This window comes from Micromesistius poutassou (assembly GCF_964030765.1).
Source record: "Micromesistius poutassou genome assembly, chromosome: 21".
NCBI classification, from domain to species: Eukaryota; Metazoa; Chordata; class Actinopteri; order Gadiformes; family Gadidae; genus Micromesistius; species Micromesistius poutassou.
In genome coordinates this window covers 9,012,631-9,026,139 of record NC_140291.1, presented here as the reverse complement: position 1 = coordinate 9,026,139, position 13,509 = coordinate 9,012,631, and the positions used below count along the sequence as shown (strand labels likewise).

The 13,509-nt window shown below is 42.5% G+C and overlaps 1 protein-coding gene across 3 annotated transcripts in view; it reads left to right on the top strand.

Annotated features, from left to right (window-relative positions):
• Positions 1–2,565: 2,565 nt before the first annotated feature.
• Positions 2,566–13,509, top strand: part of LOC311366587 (serine-rich coiled-coil domain-containing protein 2-like) — a 62,426-nt gene continuing 51,482 nt past the window's right edge. For all 3 annotated transcript variants that reach the window (XM_084485370.1, XM_084485369.1, XM_084485368.1), the window contains exons 1-2: positions 2,566–2,632; positions 3,310–3,401. The gene's annotated coding sequence lies outside the window, so the exon portion shown is untranslated. The remainder of the gene's footprint in view (positions 2,633–3,309; positions 3,402–13,509) is intronic.

Here is a 13,509-nt window from a genome sequence, read left to right as displayed (position 1 = left end):
CTGTCTTTAAGCACTGGTCAGATAAAGGATTAACTACTATCAGGGATCTCTACATTGATAATTGTTTTGCATCTTTTGCCCAGCTCCAGGCTAAACTCAAACTTCATACAAATTCTTTTTTTCGTTATCTACAAATTAGGAATTTTGTCAAGCAATCTTTTTTCTCGCCTAGATGCGACCCCCATACAACATGACTTTTATGATATTATGACCAGACCTCCCACCTCCAAACATTTGATCTCTCGGTTTGTTAACCTCTTCGTTATGGCAACCCCCTCTCTCCATATTAAAGAGGCGTGGATCAATGACACTGGTGAAGTAATCTCTGACGAGCTATGGGCGAAAGGGTTAAATAGGATAAAAGCATCAGGGCTGCCAACTTTTGGGTTTTCGCTGGTGTGAGATTCTGTAGAATCATGTAATGCATACCTTATAGCAGGGTCCGTGGGTGTAAATGTTGGCTGTGGAAGGGGGGGGGGTTCGGGGTTGTTTAAGGTAGTTCATAGGTTGCACTATTCCAAGACCAGACTGAACTGAATTTTTCCTTCTGTCTCCCCCACTTGTGATAAATGCAAATCAGCTGATGGAACTCTTGGACATCTTCTACCAATACCAATACCAATTATAATACCAATTAGAAATAAAAGTATCCTTGTATCGCAATGATCACATGCTCCGGTGTAGCAACCAATTCACTACAGCAGAAGGTAAACAGAGAAGCGCACTCCAGGTACTATCAGTTTGCCGCTGCTGTAGCTTGCTTCCAACTACAGGGATTATAAACTAAATGCAATGCGATGCAAGGGTAAGTTTATTTCTAACACTATTCTATCAACACAGACATTTACATCGATAGTCAGGCATTATAATTGGTTTGCCTCGGGAGTGGGTAAAACTGTTTTCATTGGCAGGCTAGCAGAATCCCGTCGACTTACGCTAGCCTAGCACCAGCGATTTCTGCAACTAGAAGGACTGAATGAAAAGTGTTGAAAATGGTCTCCAATGATAAATAACACACTGGCTCACTTGGAAATGAGACCCGATGTCCCAAATCCTGAACTATCCCTTTCTATCCCAATCCTGAACAGCACCACAAACTCTTCACTTGCTCCAGTTCTCCTCACTTTATTCCCTTCATCTTCCGACATTTCAGGTCTTTCACTTGATGCCATTCTCTTATTTCCCCCCTTTTCCCGACACACCGTCTGCCAATTACCACCCTGAGCCCCCCCGCTCCTAGAAGTCATGGGCCTCAAAACCCTGTACTTTACTTACCACTAATTGAATATATACTAGTCCTATTAATAATGAAAAGAAAGAAAGATCGAAAAAGAGTGAAAAGCGAAAAACAAATAAAAACCGAAAGCCCAACGCAACGTCAGATACAATCTCCCACAGCTGCCATCTGCTTCCGCACTCCAGAGTCCCGCCAAAACTCCCCCACGTCTGCACCTCCAAGTTGCTCAGCAATACATAAATATTGTATGCAGTCACATGTAACTATACCCCCCCCCCCTCCCCCCTGCCGACAAAATCTCTCTCTGAATTTAGTTCAAAACTTGAGAGCCCTACGTGTGTGTGTGTGTGTGTGTGTGTGTTTTTGCGTGTGCATATTGGAATAGTGAGGGGGATGTCTCCCCCCCAATATATATTATAAATACGGCCCTGCGTAAAAGCTACGCATGAAAAACAAATTTGATCCTTTGTGTTATCGTTGTTTTGGGCTCGGTATGACTTGGAGAGTGGTGTTGGATGTGTTGAAATGTTCAACACATGGTTTATTTAGAGACACAAGTTAAACAAGCTTTTGTTCTGCAGGTGGTTCATGAAGCATCTAAATATTAACATAGCAAAAAATATGTGCTAATATTTTAATAGCACATTTGGAGGATGGGGAAACGTAATTTCGGTCCTCTATGTAACTTGTTGCACGGTCGGTCTGACAATAAAGTTCACTTTGACTTTCACTTTGATCTCTCTAACATAGGTAATAATTCAGTTTATATTGGAAGTGGGCGGAATGGTAAATAAGCCACGCCAACAGGTTTTAATTTACCAGGTAAACCGTTGGCTTGGGCGGAGATGGCAAAGAGGCCATGTTTGTATTGTTTAACTTATCTACAAACTCATGAACCCTTATATGGTGTTGTCCACTATGTGAAGAAGAACCCATTCATAACTAGTCACAGCTTGAAACATGTCATCAAAATGAAGCATAGACTAAAATAATTACATCCCAACGCATGGTAAAGCAGTTTATTTTATTTTTTTTATGATGTGGGTTTCTTTTTTGTAATTCATTAGTCATGCTTTCACGTCAAGCTCATACTACATTAATGAATTAATGAATAATAATTGAATGAGTTTAGCCTACTGAATTACGTGACCTCCAGAGGTCACAAGAGGAAAAGAGAGTTCTGTTTACAGTAGGCTGGTGACGTCAGAGTCAGCTGTGGGCTCAGGCACTGTGTGTGCGCGCGTGTGTGTGTGTGTGTGTACGTGTACGTGTGCGTGTGCGCGTGCGCTGAATGATTCAGCGCAGTACAGCAGCAGCAACGGGAGGAACCGTAGCGGAGGACCGTAGCAGCGGTAATAAAGCCTCGTTTAACCGGGGAGAAGGACCGTAGCAGCGGTAATAAAGCCTCGTTTAACCGGGGAGAAGGACCGTAGAGGCGGTGGAGGAGGACCGTAGCGGCGGTAACAGCCTTGTTTAACCGGTGAAAAGGACAGTAGAGGCGGTAGAGGAGGACCGTAGTGGCGGTAGAGGAGGACCGCAGCGGCGGTAACAGCCTTGTTTCACTGGAGAGAAGGACCGTAGAGGCGGTAGAGGAGGACTGTAGTGGCGGTAGAGGAGGACCGTAGCGGCGGTAGAGGAGGACCGTAGCGGCGGTAGAGGAGGACCGTAGCGGCGGTAGAGGAGGACCGTAGCGGCGGTAACAGCCTTGTCAAGCCTTGCTTAAGTTGACATCCATGCTCACGTCAACCTCCGGCCCCGATACCCGCTTAGAGCTCGGCGGTGGAAGTGGAGAACGAGATCTGTTTTGACTGCTGCGAATTGGCATTATATCTATACATATATACATATATACATATATAAATATATAAATATATCTATAAAGAGTATATTTAAGGACTAACGACAGACCTCCTCCAGGTGTTGGCTGTACCGAGCTGCTATCCCAGTAGCCTAGCTCTCCACCCTTGACTAATTGTTCCGTGTTTTCACCTTCATAGTGTAGTTTTTAAAATTTATTTTCGCCGCCTTTTCACCTTCATATTGTGTTTTTAAATTGTTTTCCGTCTTTTCAGGTTTTCATTGAATATATATTCGCAGCAGTAGGAAAGTTCATCCTTCACACCTGAACTTCCGACCGGAGAAATGGTCATCTTATCGCACAAGGGTAAACACACACACACACACACACACACACACACACACACACACACACACACACACAGCTGTATGGACAGCTGTTGTTTTGTGAATATAGGACTTTTAACTGTGTTGTGAAAGGTACGATTGTACGTACCTGTGCTACCCTTGCTTAATTTAAGAAATCAGTGGGACATTATGTCAACGTATAGGCCTACTCTGTGTGATAGTCTGGACTACATTTCTTGTTGGATTCCTTTACAAAATGACCACGTTTGCCCCACTGTGGAAGGACAACATTCCAAGCTGTAGCTGCATTTTTGCAACTCATTCGGAACATTGTGCGTTCAGTTCTCCAGTGGTTGTAAACCACCGTGGTGGTGAGCCTAGGAATGTTATATGTATATGTATGTATATGTATGTTATATCCTCCGGCCTTTATACTGCACCCCACGAGCACTTGACAGCAGGACCTGTGTGTGTGTGTGTGTGTGTGTGTGTGTGTGTGTGTGTGTGTGTGTGTGTGTGTGTGTGTGTGTGTGTGTGTGTGTGTGTGTGTGTGTGTGTGTGTGTGTGTGTGTGTGGCCCCAGGACTGGGTGGGGTATCCATTAACACAGCTTGCTTTTTCAATTTAATAATTTAGTTTCTCAGAATCTCATCCCAGTGTTTTTATATGGCTATATCCATCATGTGTGTGTGTTTTATAATTAGTATATGTAGCAAAATATCTCCCTAGAAATGGTATATTCTTCTTCTGTCCCATGCTACTGTACCTCCCTCAGGATCACTCGCTCAGTAAGATCACAGATCATTCTGAAAGGTAATCCGGTTAATCTGGCCTCTATTCTTGTGCCTTGTGGCCTGTAGTAGCATATACGTAGCCCAGAGGCTAACAGGACGATCAATGGGAGTGTCCCTCCATCCTTCCTCTCCCTGCAGACATGATGATGACAATGCAATGAGCGAGACGTAGACAAACAGACAGAGAGAGGGAGATCTCTATTATTATGTCTGTATAATATAAAGCACTAGCATAAAAGGGGTTGGCAGGCAGTCAGCAAATGCAGCTGGTAGACTCACATTCAAATACTATATAATAGGCAATATATTATAATAGGTTAACGCTTCATCATACATAAGTAAATTAATGTGTGTTCATATTAAGTGAAGTTGTATGACCCTTGACCTCTTGGTTAAATGGTCAGCCCTGGAAAGAGCTAACTTGTCTTACCTAACATCACTAGTTGCAGTTTTGAGGGAATTACCTTAGATTGACAGAATAAATAAATGTTATTATCCAAGCAGATAAAACAGCTTCTTATTAACATTTGCACACAATTATTTCAGTTGTAATACTCATTTTAAGACGGTGGTAATGACGGTGGTAAAGAATCGCTGTAATCATTTTACATTATTTGTAATAATTTTTACAGTCACTATGTTAGTCTAGTGAGTTTTTCAGAGAGAATTCGGTGCATTCTGCTGCTCAATCATATTCATAGAAACGGCCTGTCTGCTTTCTGACACACTTTTATTTGAAAAGGCTTGACAGTAGCTGGCCCAATACTGAGAGTCTCTGGTGTACCCGGACTGTATGACTAATGATGTTATGCCTGTGAGTCACTCCAGCTTGTCTACGTAGTATATAGCCTAATGCCCTGTTTCCCCACTAACGATGCACTGGCAACCAGACACTGATAAGCTGTCTTGCTGATGCTAATATGCTAAACAACTTGTTATGATAGTATTCCTCTATGTTAGAATAACACAATTATCCAAATGCTCATGCTTATTATGAAAAACATATTGACATATTATTCATTAGTTTTATTTCATTCTTTTTGTTCTCCAGGTGAGGTTTATGTAAAAAGTCTATCTGAGCCTCGCCTTCTGGGTGATAAGGATGGAAACACTCATTAATCAACATACCCGTACAACACCACTCAAACATAACAAGAAATATCATTGACTAGTTATGCAGCCTAACTTTAACTTAACCAATATTTTTTGCAGTTGAAATGTAAGTGAATGAATGCTAAGCTCTCTTCTTGACTACGGCGACCTGTTTAATGCAATAACAGCACAAAGATCTCTGGCCAATGATTAATCTGTTTAAGGAGAGCCTCTTATCCATTTATATTCCTCTATCTTTCCCTCCCTCTTACTTGACTGCCTCTCCCTGTATCACTAATTCACCCATCCATAGTTGGTCACTCATAAAGCAGGCTTACCTATTGAATCACAATTTTGGACATTATCAAGTGTCCAAGGTCATCGATTAAAAGATGATCTTGACTTTGTGCCTGACAAAGGAAAGAGGGCATGGCTTCACCTCTCTCTTTTCAAAATGCTCTATTTTATTTACACTGAATTTTTATCTCTCTACACTGATCAAGTGTTAAATATGTAACACAATCTTATTCATTGTAATGTTTTGAACTATAATACTATGATTTGGTGTGAAATGACGTATTGTCATACGTGGTGTGTGTGTGTGTGTGTGTGTGTGTGTGTGTGTGTGTGTGTGTGTGTGTGTGTGTGTGTGTGTGTGTGTGTGTGTGTGTGTGTGTGTGTGTGTGTGTGTGTGTGTGTGTGTGTGTGTGTGTGTGTTTAAAACAATAGTGTTGTCTTATGGGCCAAAGGACAAGATGTCTCTGGACCTTGGTGTATTCGACCCGCCCTGTGAGATAACTGTTTATGATACAGCTGAATAAGATACTGCTAGAATATGCGTTGGTGCGCTGTGCGAGCCTATGTCTTATGTTCTCTTGATCATGCTCGGTAATTAAGACACTTGCACAGGCTTTTTTATGGATTCAGTTTTGGTGAAGTTTCCACTGCATTGTTTAAAGAATCATGAATAGGAAATGGTCTTCATAACTAATTTCCTGTACTCATGTTTCAGTGGTCTATGTCACACAAATGTCCACAAATCATATGGTATGTACTCCTTTTAGAGATAGCCTGATGCTGACAGATCAATGCTGGCCTCCTCCCTTGCACTGTCTCCGACTGTATGTGTCGTTTCACCCTGTCTTTATGCTGTTTATAGAGCTCACTTCCTCGCTAAAGATAACTGTATATTATGAGTGTGACAGATGTCAGATACCTCAGGAGGCCTACTAGCATCGCACTGCGTGTGTGGTCTGGTGAATAGCTTACTTAGCTTGGTTCTTCTCGATTCTTTTATAGCTTTGCATCATTTAGCTAGCTTTTATTTTTATCTTGGCCTAGCTGAGCTAAATTTATTTTAGCATAGTAAAGCATTGCTTAGCTTAGCTTCCCTATCTGATCGGAGAGGAATTCCAGTACACAAGATAAGGCTAATGCTGCTGATGGTTATTCAAGCATTTGTCTCTCTTCTGTAGACGCTTCTAGCTTGGTGGGGCCATGATGTCATTGCTTGTTTTTATACTTAAACGATTAATTTCCTGTATTCTCTTTTTTGTTTATTTTACTGTTTATGTGTTGCCGTTTTCTGACTCTTTCTAGCTGAATCTCCATCTCCCTATTTTATCATGTTGAGCCTTTATTCAGACCCTCTTTAGACTGTCATCTGTCACTGTCTTTGTCTCCCCTCTATTTTCTATGTTTCTTTTTATCTACCTCCTCTCTGACTTGTTATAACAACACACAGTCTATACTGAGGATGAGGTCTTGGTAAAATAGTGGACCATATCTGTATGGAGATGAAGTGTTTACTTGGGGTAAGAGCGTTGCAGGGGTGTCGGGTGTGTACGTGTGGTGGGAGAGTGTGGCAGAGAAGGAGGCCACAGCCAGAAAGAGCTGCTTTGTGTGTGATGTGTGAAGGGCATGCCTGTTTACTGGAGAGGGTATGGAACACACATGCACACACATGCACATGCACACACACTCATGCATCATAGTGGTCTTTAATCATTGCCCTCCTCCCTCTTCATTTAACAAACAAGCATACACTCTGGCCCCAGGCCCACCCAGTACAACAGGGATTTTGTGCTGGTCGCTCCGAGCTGCAGGGGGCTGTATGAGGCTTTGGAGGAGTAAGCTACCTCCCCTAAATAATGGAGGGCCTTTAGAGAGTGGTGCCAACCCCCTACTCCTAGTTAATTCAAAGCCAAAGAAAGACTTGTCTTACAGTAGTACTGTATTAGTTTAAAGCTCATAGGTACTTTACGATTAAAACATCATTCAGTCTTGGTCTTGAACTCTATCTCACTCTCTCTTTCTCTATTTCTCTCGCACTCTCTTCCATTCTCTCTCCTTCTCCCTCTCTCTTGCTCTTTCTCACTCTTGCTCTCCCCATCTTTCTCTCTCTGTCTCTCCACATCTTTCTCTCTCTTGCTCTCCCCATCTTTCTCTCTCTTGCTCTCCCCATCTTTCTCTCTCTTGCTCTCCCCATCTTTCTCTCTCTTGCTCTCCCCATCTTTCTCTCTCTGGCTCTCCCCATCTTTCTCTCTCTGGCTCTCCCCATCTTTCTCTCTCTTGCGCTCCCCATTTTTCTCTCTCTTGCTCTCCCCCATCTGTCTTTCTCTTAGTCCTGCTCTCTCTTTCTAGCCCGTGGCCTGCTGAGCCCCTCATCAGGAGGTTAGGACAAATCATTAGATAAGGCAAACCTGTTATTCAATGTTTAGGCCTTTTATAATACTAGGCCATGCAAAACACTCATTACGTGGTGAAATGATCAGATAATATTATCTGAAATAGCATATCCTTTTCAACACAGACTGGGTCTGTCTTGTGAGCTCTTCCTTCATAAGATCCTTAGTTTGTGAAAAAAAAAGGTCCTCATTCCCTTTTTATGTAGCCTCCTAGATTCCTATCAAACTGTATGTTTTGCACTAAACGCTAAATATTAAGGTGGTTGAAAGGACAAGGCACATACATGAATGAATACATTTTTGTTGCACGTTTTTATTCACACACTTCTCTCTTCTCTCTTGGCTTGTCATTGTGTTATTTTATTGCCATTTACATTCAAATGAGAAAGCAAGGTTTGAGACTGGGCGTCTAAATGGAACAGCCTGTATCCTGGAGGACTGGTCAGGCAGTAGCCAACGATGACAATGTGTAAACAGAATATGTGTTCAGTGCTGCTGGAGTGTGTGGAGGAGGGTGTGTCTGTTGGTTCATGAATGACAGTTGTGTTTTGATGTGTCATCTTTCCCCAGGGTGAGGGTGTGTGGGGTTTGGAGTGGGGGTCGCACACTTTTATTTTCTTATGTAAAGTAGGCATAGACATTATAGTTAAAAAGCATGTTGAAAATATGGTTGAGGAGTCAGAACCATGTTACCCATAAAGCCTGATGTTTAGCAGGCTGTGGAGGGGAGGGGGGTACATATATATCAGAGCAGCTGAGGCAGGCCCTGCTCTGCTGTGTGTGTGTGGGTGTGTGCGTGTGCTTGCGTGTGAGGGAGTTGGCAGAAAGGCCACAGTTTTGAAGCTCGCCCTCTCGAGGGAGGGTTTGACAGGCTGCTGCTGTCCCTGGAGATTTTGACAGGCTGCTGTACTTACCTAGTAGTTGTAGTAGTTGCCTAGTAATTGTAGTAGTTACACAGTAGTTGTAGTAGTTACCTAGTAGTTGTAGTAGTTACACAGTAGTTGTAGTAGTTACCTAGTAGTTGCCTAGTAATTGTAATAGTTACACAGTAGTTGTAGTAGTTACCTAGTAGTTGCCTAGTAATTGTAATAGTTACACAGTAGTTGTAGTAGTTACCTAGTAGTTGGAGTAGTTACCTAGTAATTCTAGATGTTACACAGTAGTTGTAGTAGTTACCTAGTAGTTGTACGGTCAATCACGGTCAAAATCCATACCGTCCATTCCTACTTTCTATACCGTTTATACCGTACACCCCTAGTTGAACTCCACCGCAGTATGTTCTTGTAATATTCTCGCCAACATCAAGACACTCACAAGTTCAACCCCTGGGAGGAGGGCGTAGAGAGCAGTTGATCAGTTGAACAGGCCAAAGAACAAGAGATCACACAAATAGATAAGCAGGACATGTATGTTTGTTCAATGCAAGACTTGAATGCTGATGTTTAATCCCGGTTTTCCAAGCCAGAAACGTTTATGTGTGTGCATGTTTAAGAAGAATATTGTGTATGTGCAATGTGGAACGGGTGTATTACTGGTTGCCCTTTGACCCTCGACAGCAGAAGTCGGCTGTCCTCACAAAGAGGGTTCTGACATATTGCGATTGGTCAAACCTTGTCTGCAAATTCATACCCCCGAGAAGTTGTCAACATTGCGGGTAGCCGGGAGGCACAGTCTGACATCACAGTATTACGGAAGTAAAGTTTGAGTGCAAACAAGCTGTTTCACACACTTATTGAGGGGCGTTCTCGATGGGCACAAATACTCCCCCTGATTCGGATTTCGATTGGCCTGCACGTATGGTGGCATAAGTATGTGAGACTCAAGTTGTTTCAGGGTGTTTTGGTGAACTGCAAAATATAAGGGAGGGATAATTATGTCTAAAATTGATACAAATCCACCAGTGGCAGTATTGTACTTTGAAAGCTGGTGGGCAGCATGTCTTGGACTACAAGGGCAGAAGGAAAGGATGCAAAGCCAATTAGTCAAATCAGGCCTACTCTTGATTTGTAAAACTAAATTAAAAAATCTGGGTCTATCATTGGGCCTATTTTTGCCCTCAATGACTGAAGCTATTGGTTGTAATTTGGCAATGTTTATTTTCAGCTATAATTGTTTTAAGAAAAATGAAGACCAAAAGTGATGCCATTTAAAATGCAGCATGCTCTGAATCATTCACTAACATCCTTTCCACAATATCAAACGCGATCAGAGTAACAAACAATTAAAAGAACAACAAGAACATAATTTCACAACTATTTACATGGGCTGTAAGCCTAACATTGTTTGGGGATGTTAATGGATGTTTCAGAATGTTGGTCATGGTGTTCGTTTATAGATCAAGTCAATCCTCCTCGCTGTTTGTGTTGCAAAGATATCAGTGACCTGGTCATACCAAAGGGGATATATTTAAAGTGATTTCAGAATAACAGAGTGCGTCAGACGGCTTGGTAACCCAACGGAGGAGTGTCGAAAAATAGGTAGGCTAAGCGCGTTTATTTCGGGACCTTGCCCAACTATTGGCGGTGGAAACACCAATATAAGCGAACCGAGCCACACCGAACCACAACGCTCGGTGGAAACGCCAATATAAGCAGAGCCGCACTGTACCGCAATGAACAGTAGCACACCGCTCGGTGGAAACAAGACATACGACTGAGCGGGTTCGCTGGTTCTTGTAGCCTAGAGACTTGAGGGAATAAACCCTCCCTCCGAGCTGCTCCACAGCCAGGGCTCCTGCTTATTGGTTCATAGCGCAGCCAGGGCTCCTGCTTATTGGTTCATAGCACAGCCAGAGCTCCTGCTTATTGGTTCATAGTGCAGCCAGGGCTCCTGCTTATTGGTTCATAGCGCAGCCAGGGCTCCTGCTTATTGGTTCATAGCGCAGCCAAGACTTCTTCTTATTGGTTCATAGCGCAGCCAGGGCTACAGCCTATTCATCAATAGACGTTGACGCGATTCAGATCCCTTAGCTAGTCCCACCCACTCAGAGGAGGACTTTCCTCCTCTCTCACATTGAACCCCATGTTATTCACTGGCCGCCAGTAGTTCCCGAGAAATGAATGGGAGTCAATGGAGGCTGAGGGAGGAATGTCCTCCCCGAAGTAATATTCAATAGGCGATAGGGGGTGCTAATGTCCCTTTAACCAGAGAAATGAACATTACATATACAAAGGCATTAAATTAGTCATATTTTAGGACATTAATTCATTATAGTAGTCTGGGCAATCTACATTTTTTATTCTCAACAATGTTAAGGAGAATATTCCTCCCTCTCCTCACTGGAGAAGCCTCCACTGATACATACGTCATGTAACAGTCTAAACCAAAGGGAAGAGTCGAAAAAGCATGATATCACCCCTCTAAAATGTTTTAGATGGGAAATATACCATAAGCTTTATACAATAGCCTAATTGAAACCAATATGAGACAAAAAACAATATGCTTTTATAATATTCTTTATTATACTTTTATATTATTATATCATACAGGTTAGGATCAGATTCCCAGTGGATGTTGTTGGTGTCTTGCTGAATGTCTCGCATGTGTCACCTCAAAGCTAAACAACTGACTACCTTCCCCGTGTGATGACGTCCCCATCTCACCTACACAGAGACGTCCTATGTTGTTGGGCTGTCTTTGATTTTTACCCCCGCTGCACACAGTCATACTATATGGAGTATCTTTAGCTTGTCACTGTTATTTTTGATTTCCCAGTGAATGTGATCCTGACAGGGAGTGCTAGCAGCAACCAGCGGGTCAACCGATCGACTGAGTGCTGGATCAGGTTACAGTTGAGTCACTTAACACGGGGATTGGGAGGTTTAGAAACACAAATCTTTCTCCTGATGCCCAGTACTGTGGAGCTTCTTTAATGCAGGTTTTATGAGATCTGAATCCAGAGTGCCATATGGTGATTTCAGAGACTTAGGATGCCTCCATTTGGGGATCAAACTTTTGGGGATCAAACTTTTCAGCTGTGAGTGTAATCAGCCTAGACGCTGTACTCGCTTTTACCTTCTTTATCTCCTTCACTTTGTTATTGTGTTAGAATGGTCAAACGAACAGCTAGTTGGGATGTATGGTCTAGTACTATCTGCTGCTAGTACCCCCAAACCACCAGCCCCCACTGGTCCGTCTGTGTTCTGGCCCCACCAGACCCCCGCTGGTCCGTCTGTGTTCTGGCCCCATGACAATCTGGTTCTCCGAAAACTGAAATTGAATGAGACACAATTTATATTAGTTATTTTAAACTACTACTTTTTTTAAATAAATACATGGGGATTGTATTTGTTTATATTATTCAATGGATACTTGTATGGGAGGGTGTGTATTTCGGCGGTAATGCTGCAAATCTATATGCTTTTTTTTTTCCATGCGCATTTAATTGATCAGTAGATGTCTGACAGTTTGCTCAAACCAAAAGTTTGTGACCAAAAAAATCAGTTTAGGGTATTTCCCCTTGATGCTCCTATTTGATTGTTTTGACCCTTGCTTGGATCACAGTAAAAATACAAAACGTTTTTCCAATATCAAGCTACACCCCTAATAATCTTTCTGAATAAAGCTAATATGGTAAAAAAAAAAAAAAAATTATATAGGACACATGATTTAGGACACACATTATGTTCCTCACCACCTGTTTCATGCGGTTGGCGGACCACAACAGAAATCTTGTGGTGGCTTGTGCTGGTCTGGCAAGTTCAGACTTGGCCTCCATCTTCGCTCACCTTGAAGCCAAGTCAATTTAAATCGTGCCCCTGGAACTGAATCAGAAATCGCACATACCGGTAGTCAAAATGATAATCAGACAATGCTCAAGTTCACATTTTGAAGCCTGGACTTCTGGATCTGAGGATTGGTCGGACCACATCCATCTTAGCCATCAGGCAGATATCTATTCTTCTGACCCCTCACACATATTCAATGTTTATTTCAATCACAATTCATTCATCCATCCACATTATGAACTAGTCAAGCTGAAACCAAACTGGCCCATGTTTATTAGAAGTTGGTGCTTTAATGGTTTAACTTCCTTTGCTCCTTGACCTAAATTCGCACATTATTACTCTATTGTACTAAATATCCAAGAATGGTAATGGAAATGCATTCAAGATGAAGGACTATCCATGTTTACTAGTCTCTGCCCCTCTACCAGAGTGACAAAAGCAGACCTTATTGTAGGTCATCTCACCTCACTAGGCTGGGAACTGGAGCAGAAGTATTGATGTGGATGAACCCTACTGTAGTGTGAGGAGGTGGAGGTGGAGGCGAGGAGGGTGAGGAGATGGAGGAGGTCAGGCGTCAACAGAAGGGTGAAGGAGATCAGTAATCGCGAGTGAGAGAAGAGGGCAAGAGAGGAAAATAGAGAACAATAGGATTTGGGTGAGAAGGAGGAATGGGAGGTGAATATGAACCAAAATAAGGATGATGGGGGTGACATGGTTGACTGAAAGGAAGGCATAATGTTGATCTGAAGGCCAGTTTGATGTAGTGAGAGGCAGCCGTTATCCCAGGAGACAAACTCATCAAATATTTAAGCGTCTGTTCTCTCAAAG